The 15,548-nt window shown below is 43.7% G+C and overlaps 1 long non-coding RNA gene across 19 annotated transcripts in view; it reads left to right on the top strand.

Annotated features, from left to right (window-relative positions):
* Positions 1 to 15,548, top strand: part of LOC307181459 — a 1,863,373-nt gene that overhangs the window by 1,338,518 nt on the left and 509,307 nt on the right. For 3 of the 19 annotated variants that reach the window (XR_013826807.1, XR_013826808.1, XR_013826810.1), the window contains exon 4: positions 9,909 to 9,986. The exons of 15 other annotated variants lie outside the window; for them this stretch is intronic. This is a non-coding gene — a long non-coding RNA (uncharacterized lncRNA). Of the gene's footprint in view, positions 1 to 5,189; positions 5,248 to 9,908; positions 9,987 to 15,548 lie in introns of those variants that run through there. One more of the 19 variants, XR_013826825.1, reaches the window with a different exon arrangement.

Here is a 15,548-nt window from a genome sequence, read left to right as displayed (position 1 = left end):
ACCATGCAATATGACTTCAAAGGGTCTTCATTTGCTCACCGAACCTCTCCAATCCTATCACTGCTGCGTTTATGCCCCTGTACACATGCTTGATTCTGTTTTGGAGACATAGCAATCCATAGGTTTTAAGATACTTACTAGTCAGGTACATTCTTAGGCGTTTAATATGCGGTGTTGAGTCCATTTCGTTGAGCAAGGAGTAGCTCTTGTCTATTCCATATTTGGCTTAAGGAACTTTATCTGTACTCATTTCAATCTCTGGTTTTATGCAGCACCCCAACTCACCTTTCCCCTTAAGCAAGCATAAGTTGGTTTTCTAAATTTGAGACCCTGTTCTGTTTTGGAATGCAGTTCCTGTGTAGCCAAGTTTACATTCCGTGTATTAGTGATATCGTATGATGTTTCTTTTTCTGTGTGACTTATTTCAGTTAGAATCATCGTACCTGAATCCACTCATTATGCTGCTACGGGCCTGATGACATAGATTTCATTGCTGAGTGATACTGCATTGTACGTAAGTACCACAAATTCTTTATCCATTTTTCACTTTCTGTGATATTGAACTTGTACGGTAAACGAGGTTCTTGTAAACGGAGGCGTCCCAAACTTTGGGGTGGCTGTGTCTTTTTGATTTTAATTTCCCTAACCTATAGGACCATAAGTGGAAGTGCCCTAGGCTCTGTTGCTTTGTTTTTTAGATGTTTCAGGAAACACCATACACTTCTCCCGAGTGGTTGTTGGCAATTTACATCCCGCCCATCAGCATAACAAGGCTCCCAGTTCTCCATGGCCTGTCCTGCCTTTCTGGATTTTACACTTTTTTCAGATGGCCCTTTTGACCGGGGGGAAGTGAGACTTCATTGTAGTGCAGATTTCCTTTGCAAGCTTGCTTGGTTGGCCAAAAAGGGCGTATGCGTTTTTTCCTGAATATATTCAGGAAAAAACGCATACGCCCTTTTTGGCCAAGTGCATCATTGTGGACGTTCTGCCTCTTTTCCTATGCTTTCAATGCAATTCCAGTCTACCTCCTGAAATCGGTTTCCTGCAATTCTGCCCCGCTTTCAAGTCTTCTTGGCAGCCTTACTTCAGTCTATTTTTGGACGATAGCTGTCATTTATAACTCTGCAGGTTTGTGAATTACAGTGCCCCTGAGCTCCTTTCTTCAACTTGCTTTCTTTTGAGCTGGCCGCAACACCGCAGGATGGCTTCAGGCCCTAATCTGGTTCCGGCACGGCACGCTGAGCCTTTGGTTATTTCCTCTTCCTGGTGGGAAATGAGAGTTAAATTTGCCCGTCCAGACACCTCCAGCTAGTCTCTCATTGGTTCTCGCTATTCCTGTTCATCTTCCGCAGAAATTGCAAACTGGGCCAAACAGGAGGTTAAAGGCGCTGACTCTCCAAGTGGGGAGAGTGTTAGTAAAGCGTCTGGAATGTTGCACCCGAGTACCAGGGGAGGAAAACTGAGACATATTTGAACACGTCTCCCGTTCACATGGTTGATCATACTTGGGTTCCTCATGCATGTTTTAGCTGAAGGAAGAATACCTTAAACCTGGAGAGTGAAGACCCGTGCAATGGGTACCATGCAATATGACCTCAAAGGGTCTTCATTTGCTCACCGAACCTCTCCAATCCTATCACTGCTGCGTTTATGCCCCTGTACACATGCTTGATTCTCTTTCGGAGACATAGCAATCCATAGGTTTTAAGATACTTACTAGTCAGGTACATTCTTAGGCGTTTAATATGCGATGTTGAGTCCATTTCGTTGAGCAAGGAGTAGCTCTTGTCTATTCCATATTTGACTTAAGGAACTTTATCTGTGCTCATTTCAATCTCTGGTTTTATGCAGCACCCCAACTCACCTTTACCCTTAAGCAAGCATAAGTTGGTTTTCTAAATTTGAGACCCTGTTCTGTTCTGTAATTCAGTTCCTGTGTAGCCAAGTTTACATTCCGTGTATTACTGATATCTTATGATGTTTCTTTTTCTGTGTGACTTATTTCAGTTAGAATCATCATACCTGAATCCACTCATTGTGCTGCTAAGGGCCTGATGACACAGATTTCATTGCTGAGTGATATTGCTTTGTAAGTAAATACCACAACTTCTTTATCCATTTTTCACTTTCTGCGATGTTGAACTTGTACTGTAAACGAGGTTCTTGTAAACAGAGCCGTTCCAAACTTTGGGGTGGCTGTGTCTTTTTGATTTTAATTTCCCTAAGCTATAGGACCATAAGTGGAAGTGCCCTAGGTTCTGTTGCTTTGTTTTTTAGATGTTTCAGGAAACACCATACACTTCTCCCGAGTGGTTGTTGGCAATTTACATCCCGCCCATCAGCATAACAAGGCTCCCAGTTCTCCATGGCCTGTCCTGCCTTTCTGGATTTTACACTTTTTTCAGATGGCCCTTTTGACCGGGGGGAAGTGAGACTTCATTGTAGTGCAGATTTCCTTTGCAAGCTTGCTTGGTTGGCCAAAAAGGGCGTATGCGTTTTTTCCTGAATATATTCAGGAAAAAACGCATACGCCCTTTTTGGCCAAGTGCATCATTGTGGACGTTCTGCCTCTTTTCCTATGCTTTCAATGCAATTCCAGTCTACCTCCTGAAATCGGTTTCCTGCAATTCTGCCCCGCTTTCAAGTCCTCTTGGCAGCCTTACTTCAGTCTATTTTTGGATGATAGCTGTCATTTATAACTCTGCAGGTTTGTGAATTACAGTGCCCCTGAGCTCCTTTCTTCAACTCGCTTTCTTTTGAGCTGGCCGCAACACCGCAGGATGGCTTCAGGCCCTAATCTGGTTCCGGTACGGCACGCTGAGCCTTTGGTTATTTCCTCTTCCTGGTGGGAAATGAGAGTTAAATTTGCCCGTCCAGACACCTCCAGCTAGCCTCTCATTGGTTCTCGCTATTCCTGTTCATCTTCCGCAGAAATTGCAAACTGTGCCAAACAGGAGGTTAAAGGCGCTGATTCTCCAAGTGGGGAGAGTGTTAGTAAAGCGTCTGGAATGTTGCACCCGAGTACCAGGGGAGGAAAACTGAGACATATTTGAACACGTCTCCCGTTCACATGGTTGATCATACTTGGGTTCCACATGCATGTTTTAGCTGAAGGAAGAATACCTTAAACCTGGAGAGTTGAGACCCGTGTAATGGGTACCATGCAATATGACTTCAAAGGGTCTTCATTTGCTCACCGAACCTCTCCAATCCTATCACTGCTGCGTTTATGCCCCTGTACACATGCTTGATTCTCTTTCGGAGACATAGCAATCCATAGGTTTTAAGATACTTACTAGTCAGGTACATTCTTAGGCGTTTAATATGCGGTGTTGAGTCCATTTCGTTGAGCAAGGAGTAGCTCTTGTCTATTCCATATTTGACTTAAGGAACTTTATCTGTGCTCATTTCAATCTCTGGTTTTATGCAGCACCCCAACTCACCTTTCCCCTTAAGCAAGCATAAGTTGGTTTTCTAAATTTGAGACCCTGTTCTGTTCTGTAATTCAGTTCCTGTGTAGCCAAGTTTACATTCCGTGTATTACTGATATCTTATGATGTTTCTTTTTCTGTGTGACTTATTTCAGTTAGAATCATCATACCTGAATCCACTCATTGTGCTGCTAAGGGCCTGATGACATAGATTTCATTGCTGAGTGATATTGTTTTGTAAGTAAATACCACAACTTCTTTATCCATTTTTCACTTTATGCGATGTTGAACTTGTACTGTAAACGAGGTTCTTGTAAACAGAGGCGTCCCAAACTTTGGGGTGGCTGTGTCTTTTTGATTTTAATTTCCCTAAGCTATATGACCATAAGTGGCAGTGCCCTAGGCTCTGTTGCTTTGTTTTTTAGATGTTTCAGGAAACACCATACACTTCTCCCGAGTGTCTGTTGGCAATTTACATCCCGCCCATCAGCATAACAAGGCTCCCAGTTCTCCATGGCCTGTCCTGCCTTTCTGGATTTTACACTTTTTTCAGATGGCCCTTTTGACCGGGGGGAAGTGAGACTTCATTGTAGTGCAGATTTCCTTTGCAAGCTTGCTTGGTTGGCCAAAAAGGGCGTATGCGTTTTTTCCTGAATATATTCAGGAAAAAACGCATACGCCCTTTTTGGCCAAGTGCATCATTGTGGACGTTCTGCCTCTTTTCCTATGCTTTCAATGCAATTCCAGTCTACCTCCTGAAATCGGTTTCCTGCAATTCTGCCCCGCTTTCAAGTCCTCTTGGCAGCCTTACTTCAGTCTATTTTTGGATGATAGCTGTCATTTATAACTCTGCAGGTTTGTGAATTACAGTGCCCCTGAGCTCCTTTCTTCAACTCGCTTTCTTTTGAGCTGGCCGCAACACCGCAGGATGGCTTCAGGCCCTAATCTGGTTCCGGTACGGCACGCTGAGCCTTTGGTTATTTCCTCTTCCTGGTGGGAAATGAGAGTTAAATTTGCCCGTCCAGACACCTCCAGCTAGCCTCTCATTGGTTCTCGCTATTCCTGTTCATCTTCCGCAGAAATTGCAAACTGTGCCAAACAGGAGGTTAAAGGCGCTGATTCTCCAAGTGGGGAGAGTGTTAGTAAAGCGTCTGGAATGTTGCACCCGAGTACCAGGGGAGGAAAACTGAGACATATTTGAACACGTCTCCCGTTCACATGGTTGATCATATTTGGGTTCCACATGCATGTTTTAGCTGAAGGAAGAATACCTTAAACCTGGAGAGTTGAGACCCGTGTAATGGGTACCATGCAATATGACTTCAAAGGGTCTTCATTTGCTCACCGAACCTCTCCAATCCTATCACTGCTGCGTTTATGCCCCTGTACACATGCTTGATTCTCTTTCGGAGACATAGCAATCCATAGGTTTTAAGATACTTACTAGTCAGGTACATTCTTAGGCGTTTAATATGCGGTGTTGAGTCCATTTCGTTGAGCAAGGAGTAGCTCTTGTCTATTCCATATTTGACTTAAGGAACTTTATCTGTGCTCATTTCAATCTCTGGTTTTATGCAGCACCCCAACTCACCTTTCCCCTTAAGCAAGCATAAGTTGTTTTTCTAAATTTGAGACCCTGTTCTGTTCTGTAATTCAGTTCCTGTGTAGCCAAGTTTACATTCCGTGTATTACTGATATCTTATGATGTTTCTTTTTCTGTGTGACTTATTTCAGTTAGAATCATCATACCTGAATCCACTCATTGTGCTGCTAAGGGCCTGATGACATAGATTTCATTGCTGAGTGATATTGTTTTGTAAGTAAATACCACAACTTCTTTATCCATTTTTCACTTTCTGCGATGTTGAACTTGTACTGTAAACGAGGTTCTTGTAAACAGAGGCGTCCCAAACTTTGGGGTGGCTGTGTCTTTTTGATTTTAATTTCCCTAAGCTATATGACCATAAGTGGCAGTGCCCTAGGCTCTGTTGCTTTGTTTTTTAGATGTTTCAGGAAACACCATACACTTCTCCCGAGTGTCTGTTGGCAATTTACATCCCGCCCATCAGCATAACAAGGCTCCCAGTTCTCCATGGCCTGTCCTGCCTTTCTGGATTTTACACTTTTTTCAGATGGCCCTTTTGACCGGGGGGAAGTGAGACTTCATTGTAGTGCAGATTTCCTTTGCAAGCTTGCTTGGTTGGCCAAAAAGGGCGTATGCGTTTTTTCCTGAATATATTCAGGAAAAAACGCATACGCCCTTTTTGGCCAAGTGCATCATTGTGGACGTTCTGCCTCTTTTCCTATGCTTTCAATGCAATTCCAGTCTACCTCCTGAAATCGGTTTCCTGCAATTCTGTCCCGCTTTCAAGTCCTCTTGGCAGCCTTACTTCAGTCTATTTTTGGATGATAGCTGTCATTTATAACTCTGCAGGTTTGTGAATTACAGTGCCCCTGAGCTCCTTTCTTCAACTCGCTTTCTTGTGACCTGGCCGCAACACCGCAGGATGGCTTCAGGCCCTAATCTGGTTCCGGGCCGGCATACTGAGCCTTTGGTTAATTCCTCTTCCTGGTGGGAAATGAGAGTTAAATTTGCCCGTCCAGACACCTGCAGCTAGCCTCTCATTGGTTCTCACTATTCCTGTTCATCTTCCGCAGAAATTGCAAACTGGGCCAAACAGGAGGTTAAAGGGACTGACTCTCCAAGTGGGGAGAGTGTTAGTAAAGCGTCTGGAATGTTGCACCCGAGTACCAGGGGAGGAAAACTGAGACATATTTGAACACGTCTCCTGATCACATGGTTGATCATACTCTAGGTTCCACATGCATGTTTTAACTGAAGGAAGAATACCTTAAACCTGGGTAGTTGAAACCCGTGTAATGGGTACCATGCAATATGACTTCAAAGGGTCTTCATTTGCTCACCGAACCTCTCCAATCCTATCACTGCTGAATTTATGCCCCTGTACACATGCTTGATTCTCTTTCGGAGACATAGCTATCCATAGGTTTTAAGATACTTACTAGTCAGGTACATTCTTAGGCGTTTAATATGCGGTGTTGAGTCCATTTCGTTGAGCAAGGAGTAGCTCTTGTCTATTCCATATTTGGCTGAAGGAACTTTATCTGTGCTCATTTCAATCTCTGGTTTTATGCAGCACCCCAACTCACCTTTACCCTTAAGCAGGAATAAGTTGGTTTTCTAAATTGGAGACCCTGTTCTGTTCTGTAATTCAGTTCCTGTGTAGCCAAGTTTACATTCCGTGTATTACTGATATCTTATGATGTTTCTTTTTCTGTGTGACTTATTTCAGTTAGAATCATCATACCTGAATCCACTCATTGTGCTGCTAAGGGCCTGATGACACAGATTTCATTGCTGAGTGATATTGCTTTGTAAGTAAATACCACAACTTCTTTATCCATTTTTCACTTTCTGCGATGTTGAACTTGTACTGTAAACGAGGTTCTTGTAAACAGAGCCGTTCCAAACTTTGGGGTGGCTGTGTCTTTTTGATTTTAATTTCCCTAAGCTATAGGACCATAAGTGGAAGTGCCCTAGGTTCTGTTGCTTTGTTTTTTAGATGTTTCAGGAAACACCATACACTTCTCCCGAGTGGTTGTTGGCAATTTACATCCCGCCCATCAGCATAACAAGGCTCCCAGTTCTCCATGGCCTGTCCTGCCTTTCTGGATTTTACACTTTTTTCAGATGGCCCTTTTGACCGGGGGGAAGTGAGACTTCATTGTAGTGCAGATTTCCTTTGCAAGCTTGCTTGGTTGGCCAAAAAGGGCGTATGCGTTTTTTCCTGAATATATTCAGGAAAAAACGCATACGCCCTTTTTGGCCAAGTGCATCATTGTGGACGTTCTGCCTCTTTACCTATGCTTTCAATGCAATTCCAGTCTACCTCCTGAAATCGGTTTCCTGCAATTCTGCCCCGCTTTCAAGTCCTCTTGTCAGCCTTACTTCAGTCTATTTTTGGACGATAGCTGTCATTTATAACTCTGCAGGTTTGTGAATTACAGTGCCCCTGAGCTCCTTTCTTCAACTCGCTTTCTTTTGAGCTGTCCGCAACACCGCAGGATGGCTTCAGGCCCTAATCTGGTTCCGGTACGGCACGCTGAGCCTTTGGTTATTTCCTCTTCCTGGTGGGAAATGAGAGTTAAATTTGCCCGTCCAGACACCTCCAGCTAGCCTCTCATTGGTTCTCGCTATTCCTGTTCATCTTCCGCAGAAATTGCAAACTGGGCCAAACAGGAGGTTAAAGGCGCTGACTCTCCAAGTGGGGAGAGTGTTAGTAAAGCGTCTGGAATGTTGAACCCGAGTACCAGGGGAGGAAAACTGAGACATATTTGAACACGTCTCCCGTTCACATGGTTGATCATACTTGGGTTCCACATGCATGTTTTAGCTGAAGGAAAAATACCTTAAACCTGGGTAGTTGAAACCCGTGGAATGGGTACCATGCAATATGACTTCAAAGGGTCTTCATTTGTTCACCGAACCTCTCCAATCCTATCACTGCTGTGTTTATGCCCCTGTACACATGCTTGATTCTCTTTTGGAGACATAGCCATCCATAGGTTTTAAGATACTTACAAGTCAGGTACATTCTTAGGCGTTTAATATGCGGTGTTGAGTCCATTTCGTTGAGCAAGGAGTAGCTCTTGTCTATTCCATATTTGGCTTAAGGAACTTTATCTGTGCTCATTTCAATCTCTGGTTTTATGCAGCACCCCAACTCACCTTTACCCTTAAGAAAGCATAAGTTGTTTTTCTAAATTTGAGTCCCTGTTCTGTTCTGTAATTCAGTTCCTGTGTAGCCAAGTTTACATTCCGTGTATTACTGATATCTTATGATATTTCTTTTTCTGTGTGACTTACTTCAGTTAGAATCATCATACCTGAATCCACTCATTGTGATGCTAAGGGCCTGATGACACAGATTTCATTGCTGAGTGATATTGCTTTGTAAGTAAGTACCAGAACTTCTTTATCCATTTTTCACTTTCTGCGATGTTGAACTTGTACTGTAAACGAGGTTCTTGTAAACAGAGCCGTTCCAAACTTTGGGGTGGCTGTGTCTTTTTGATTTTAATTTCCCTAAGCTATAGGACCATAAGTGGAAGTGCCCTAGGTTCTGTTGCTTTGTATTTTAGATGTTTCAGGAAACACCATACACTTCTCCCGAGTGGTTGTTGGCAATTTACATCCCGCCCATCAGCATAACAAGGCTCCCAGTTCTCCATGGCCTGTCCTGCCTTTCTGGATTTTACACTTTTTTCAGATGGCCCTTTTGACCGGGGGGAAGTGAGACTTCATTGTAGTGCAGATTTCCTTTGCAAGCTTGCTTGGTTGGCCAAAAAGGGCGTATGCGTTTTTTCCTGAATATATTCAGGAAAAAACGCATACGCCCTTTTTGGCCAAGTGCATCATTGTGGACGTTCTGCCTCTTTTCCTATGCTTTCAATGCAATTCCAGTCTACCTCCTGAAATCGGTTTCCTGCAATTCTGCCCCGCTTTCAAGTCCTCTTGGCAGCCTTACTTCAGTATATTTTTGGACGATAGCTGTCATTTATAACTCTGCAGGTTTGTGAATTACAGTGCCCCTGAGCTCCTTTCTTCAACTCGCTTTCTTGTGACCTGGCCGCAACACCGCAGGATGGCTTCAGGCCCTAATCTGGTTCCGGCACGGCACACTGAGCCTTTGGTTATTTCCTCTTCCTGGTGGGAAATGAGAGTTAAATTTGCCCGTCCAGACACCTCCAGCTAGCCTCTCATTGGTTCTCGCTATTCCTGTTCATCTTCCGCAGAAATTGCAAACTGTGCCAAACTGGAGGTTAAAGGCGCTGACTCTCCAAGTGGGGAGAGTGTTAGTAAAGCGTCTGGAATGTTGCACCCGAGTACCAGGGGAGGAAAACTGAGACATATTTGAACACGCCTCCCGATCACATGGTTGATCATACTCTGGGTTCCACATGCATATTTTAGCTGAAGGAAGAATACCTAAAACCTGGGTAGTTGAAACCCGTGGAATGGGTACCATGCAATATGACTTCAAAGGGTCTTCATTTGCTCACCGAACCTCTCCAATCCTATCACTGCTGCGTTTATGCCCCTGTACACATGCTTGATTCTCTTTCGGAGACATAGCAATCCATAGGTTTTAAGATACTTACAAGTCAGGTACATTCTTAGGCATTTAATATGCGGTGTTGAGTCCATTTTGTTGAGCAAGGAGTAGCTCTTGTCTATTCCATATTTGGCTTAAGGAACTTTATCTGTGCTCATTTCAATCTCTGGTTTTATGCAGCACCCCAACTCACCTTTACCCTTAAGCAAGCATAAGTTGGTTTTCTAAATTTGAGACCCTGTTCTGTTCTGTAATTCAGTTCCTGTGTAGCCAAGTTTACATTCCGTGTATTACTGATATCTTATGATGTTTCTTTTTCTGTGTGACTTACTTCAGTTAGAATCATCATACCTGAATCCACTCATTGTGATGCTAAGGGCCTGATGACAGAGATTTCATTGCTGAGTGATATTGCTTTGTAAGTAAATACCAGAACTTGTTTATCCATTTTTCACTTTCTGCGATGTTGAACTTGTACTGTAAACGAGGTTCTTGTAAACAGAGGCGTCCCAAACTTTGGGGTGGCTGTGTCTTTTTGATTTTAATTTCCCTAAGCTATAGGACCATAAGTGGCAGTGCCCTAGGTTCTGTTGCTTTGTTTTTTAGATGTTTCAGGAAACACCATACACTTCTCCCGAGTGTCTGTTGGCAATTTACATCCCGCCCATCAGCATAACAAGGCTCCCAGTTCTCCATGGCCTGTCCTTCCTTTCTGGATTTTACACTTTTTTCAGATGGCCCTTTTGACCGGGGGGAAGTGAGACTTCATTGTAGTGCAGATTTCCTTTGCAAGCTTGCTTGGTTGGCCAAAAAGGGCGTATGCGTTTTTTCCTGAATATATTCAGGAAAAAACGCATACGCCCTTTTTGGCCAAGTGCATCATTGTGGACGTTCTGCCTCTTTTCCTATGCTTTCAATGCAATTCCAGTCTACCTCCTGAAATCGGTTTCCTGCAATTCTGCCCCGCTTTCAAGTCCTCTTGGCAGCCTTACTTCAGTCTATTTTTGGACGATAGCTGTCATTTATAACTCTGCAGGTTTGTGAATTACAGTGCCCCTGAGCTCCTTTCTTCAACTCGCTTTCTTTTGAGCTGGCCGCAACACGGCAGGATGGCTTCAGGCCCTAATCTGGTTCTGGCATGGCACGCTGAGCCTTTGGTTAATTCCTCTTCCTGGTAGGAAATGAGAGTTAAATTTGCCCGTCCAGACACCTCCAGCTAGTCTCCATTGGTTCTCGCTATTCCTGTTCATCTTCCGCAGAAATTGCAAACTGGGCCAAACAGGAGGTTAAAGGGACTGACTCTCCAAGTCGGGAGAGTGTTAGTAAAGCGTCTGGAATGTTGCACCCGAGTACCAGGGTACGAAAACTGAGACATATTTGAACACGTCTCCCGATCACATGGTTCTTCATACTCTAGGTTCCACATGCATGTTTTAGCTGAAGGAAAAATACCTTAAACCTGGGTAGTTGAAACCCGTGGAATGGGTACCATGCAATATGACTTCAAAGGGTCTTCATTTGTTCACCGAACCTCTCCAATCCTATCACTGCTGCGTTTATGCCCCTGTACACATGCTTGATTCTCTTTTGGAGACATAGCCATCCATAGGTTTTAAGATACTTACAAGTCAGGTACATTCTTAGGCGTTTAATATGCGGTGTTGAGTCCATTTCGTTGAGCAAGGAGTAGCTCTTGTCTATTCCATATTTGGCTTAAGGAACTTTATCTGTGCTCATTTCAATCTCTGGTTTTATGCAGCATCCCAACTCACCTTTACCCTTAAGAAAGCATAAGTTGTTTTTCTAAATTTGAGTCCCTGTTCTGTTCTGTAATTCAGTTCCTGTGTAGCCAAGTTTACATTCCGTGTATTACTGATATCTTATGATATTTCTTTTTCTGTGTGACTTACTTCAGTTAGAATCATCATACCTGAATCCACTCATTGTGATGCTAAGGGCCTGATGACACAGATTTCATTGCTGAGTGATATTGCTTTGTAAGTAAGTACCAGAACTTCTTTATCCATTTTTCACTTTCTGCGATGTTGAACTTGTACTGTAAACGAGGTTCTTGTAAACAGAGCCGTTCCAAACTTTGGGGTGGCTGTGTCTTTTTGATTTTAATTTCCCTAAGCTATAGGACCATAAGTGGAAGTGCCCTAGGTTCTGTTGCTTTGTTTTTTAGATGTTTCAGGAAACACCATACACTTCTCCCGAGTGGTTGTTGGCAATTTACATCCCGCCCATCAGCATAACAAGGCTCCCAGTTCTCCATGGCCTGTCCTGCCTTTCTGGATTTTACACTTTTTTCAGATGGCCCTTTTGACCGGGGGGAAGTGAGACTTCATTGTAGTGCAGATTTCCTTTGCAAGCTTGCTTGGTTGGCCAAAAAGGGCGTATGCGTTTTTTCCTGAATATATTCAGGAAAAAACGCATACGCCCTTTTTGGCCAAGTGCATCATTGTGGACGTTCTGCCTCTTTTCCTATGCTTTCAATGCAATTCCAGTCTACCTCCTGAAATCGGTTTCCTGCAATTCTGCCCCGCTTTCAAGTCCTCTTGGCAGCCTTACTTCAGTCTATTTTTGGACGATAGCTGTCATTTATAACTCTGCAGGTTTGTGAATTACAGTGCCCCTGAGCTCCTTTCTTCAACTCGCTTTCTTGTGACCTGGCCGCAACACCGCAGGATGGCTTCAGGCCCTAATCTGGTTCCGGCACGGCACACTGAGCCTTTGGTTATTTCCTCTTCCTGGTGGGAAATGAGAGTTAAATTTGCCCGTCCAGACACCTCCAGCTAGCCTCTCATTGGTTCTCGCTATTCCTGTTCATCTTCCGCAGAAATTGCAAACTGTGCCAAACAGGAGGTTAAAGGCGCTGACTCTCCAAGTGGGGAGAGTGTTAGTAAAGCGTCTGGAATGTTGCACCCGAGTACCAGGGGAGGAAAATTGAGACATATTTGAACACGCCTCCCGATCACATGGTTGATCATACTCTGGGTTCCACATGCATATTTTAGCTGAAGGAAGAATACCTAAAACCTGGGTAGTTGAAACCCGTGGAATGGGTACCATGCAATATGACTTCAAAGGGTCTTCATTTGCTCACCGAACCTCTCCAATCCTATCACTGCTGCGTTTATGCCCCTGTACACATGCTTGTTTCTCTTTTGGAGACATAGCAATCCATAGGTTTTACGATACTTACTAGTCAGGTACATTCTTAGGCGTTTAATATGCGGTGTTGAGTCCATTTCGTTGAGCAAGGAGTAGCTCTTGTCTATTCCATATTTGACTTAAGGAAATTTATCTGTGCTCATTTCAATCTCTGGTTTTATGCAGCACCCCAACTCACCTTTACCCTTAAGCAAGCATAAGTTGGTTTTCTAAATTTGAGACCCTGTTCTGTTCTGTAATTCAGTTCCTGTGTAGCCAAGTTTCCATTCCGTGTATTACTGATATCTTATGATGTTTCTTTTTCTGTGTGACTTATTTCAGTTAGAATCATCATACCTGAATCCACTCATTGTGATGCTAAGGGCCTGATGACATAGATTTCATTGCTGAGTGATATTGCTTTGTAAGTAAATACCACAACTTCTTTATCCATTTTTCACTTTCTGTGATGCTGAACTTGTACTGTAAACGAGGTTCTTGTAAACAGAGCCGTTCCAAATTTTGGGGTGGCTGTGTCTTTTTGATTTTAATTTCCCTAAGCTATAGGACCATAAGTGGCAGTGCCCTAGGCTCTGTTGCTTTGTTTTTTAGATGTTTCAGGAAACACCATACACTTCTCCCAAGTGTCTGTTGGCAATTTACATCCCGCCCATCAGCATAACAAGGCTCCCAGTTCTCCATGGCCTGTCCTGCCTTTCTGGATTTTACACTTTTTTCAGATGGCCCTTTTGACCGGGGGGAAGTGAGACTTCATTGTAGTGCAGATTTCCTTTGCAAGCTTGCTTGGTTGGCCAAAAAGGGCGTATGCGTTTTTTCCTGAATATATTCAGGAAAAAACGCATACGCCCTTTTTGGCCAAGTGCATCATTGTGGACGTTCTGCCTCTTTTCCTATGCTTTCAGTGCAATTCCAGTCTACCTCCTGAAATCGGTTTCCTGCAATTCTGCCCCGCTTTCAAGTCCTCTTGGCAGCCTTACTTCAGTCTATTTTTGGACGATAGCTGTCATTTATAACTCTGCAGGTTTGTGAATTACAGTGCCCCTGAGCTCCTTTCTTCAACTCGCTTTTTTGTGACCTGGCCGCAACACGGCAGGATGGCTTCAGGCCCTAATCTGGTTCCGGCACGGCACGCTGAGCCTTTGGTTATTTCCTCTTCCTGTTGGGAAATGAGAGTTAAATTTGCCCGTCCAGACACCTCCAGCTAGTCTCTCATTGGTTCTCGCTATTCCTGTTCATCTTCCGCAGAAATTGCAAACTGGGCCAAACAGGAGGTTAAAGGCGCTGACTCTCCAAATGGGGAGAGTGTTAGTAAAGCATCTGGAATGTTGCACCCGAGTACCAGGGGAGGAAAACTGAGACATATTTGAACACGTCTCCCGTTCACATGGTTGATCATACTTGGGTTCCACATGCATGTTTTAGCTGAAGGAAGAATACCTTAAACCTGGAGAGTTAAGACCCGTGTAATGGGTACCATGCAATATGACTTCAAAGGGTCTTCATTTGCTCACCGAACCTCTCCAATCCTATCACTGCTGCGTTTATGCCCCTGTACACGTGCTTGATTCTCTTTCGGAGACATAGCAATCCATAGGTTTTAAGATACTTACTAGTCAGGTACATTCTTAGGCGTTTAATATGGGGTGTTGAGTCCATTTCGTTGAGCAAGGAGTAGCTCTTGTCTATTCCATATTTGGCTTAAGGAACTTTATCTGTGCTCATTTCAATCTCTGGTTTTATGCAGCACCCCAACTCACCTTTACCCTTAAGCAAGAATAAGTTGGTTTTCTAAATTTGAGACCCTGTTCTGTTCTGTAATTCAGTTCCTGTGTAGCCAAGTTTACATTCCGTGTATTACTGATATCTTATGATGTTTCTTTTTCTGTGTGACTTATTTCAGTTAGAATCATCATACCTGAATCCACTCATTGTGCTGCTAAGGGCCTGATGACACAGATTTCATTGCTGAGTGATATTGCTTTGTAAGTAAATACCACAACCTCTTTATCCATTTTTCACTTTCTGCAATGTTGAACTTGTACTGTAAACGAGGGTCTTGTAAACAGAGCCGTTCCAAACTTTGAGGTCGCTGTGTCTTTTTGATTTTAATTTCCCTAAGCTATAGGACCATAAGTGGCAGTGCCCTAGGCTCTGTTGCTTTGTTTTTTAGATGTTTCAGGAAACACCATACACTTCTCCCAAGTGTCTGTTGGCAATTTACATCCCGCCCATCAGCATAACAAGGCTCCCAGTTCTCCATGGCCTGTCCTGCCTTTCTGGATTTTACACTTTTTTCAGATGGCCCTTTTGACCGGGGTGAAGTGAGACTTCATTGTAGTGCAGATTTCCTTTGCAAGCTTGCTTGGTTGGCCAATAAGGGCGTATGCGTTTTATCCGGAATATATTCAGGAAAAAACGCATACGCCCTTTTTGGCCAAGTGCATCATTGTGGACGTTCTGCCTCTTTTCCTATGCTTTCAATGCAATTCCAGTCTACCTCCTGAAATCGGTTTCCTGCAATTCTGCCCCGCTTTCAAGTCCTCTTGGCAGCCTTACTTCAGTCTATTTTTGGACGATAGCTGTCGTTTATAACTCTGCAGGTTTGTGAATTACAGTGCCCCTGAGCTCCTTTCTTCCACTTGCTTTCTTGTGACCTGGCCGCAACACCGCAGGATGTCTTCAGGCCCTAATCTGCTTCCGGCACGGCACGCTGAGCCTTTGGTTATTTCCTCTTCCTGTTGGGAAATGAGAGTTAAATTTGCCCGTCCAGACACCTCCAGCTAGTCTCTCTTTGGTTCTCGCTATT

This window comes from Stenella coeruleoalba (genome assembly GCF_951394435.1).
Source record: "Stenella coeruleoalba genome assembly, contig: scaffold_37, whole genome shotgun sequence".
In the NCBI taxonomy this organism is placed as follows: Eukaryota; Metazoa; Chordata; class Mammalia; order Artiodactyla; family Delphinidae; genus Stenella; species Stenella coeruleoalba.
This window is presented reverse-complemented; position numbering and strand designations above follow the sequence as displayed.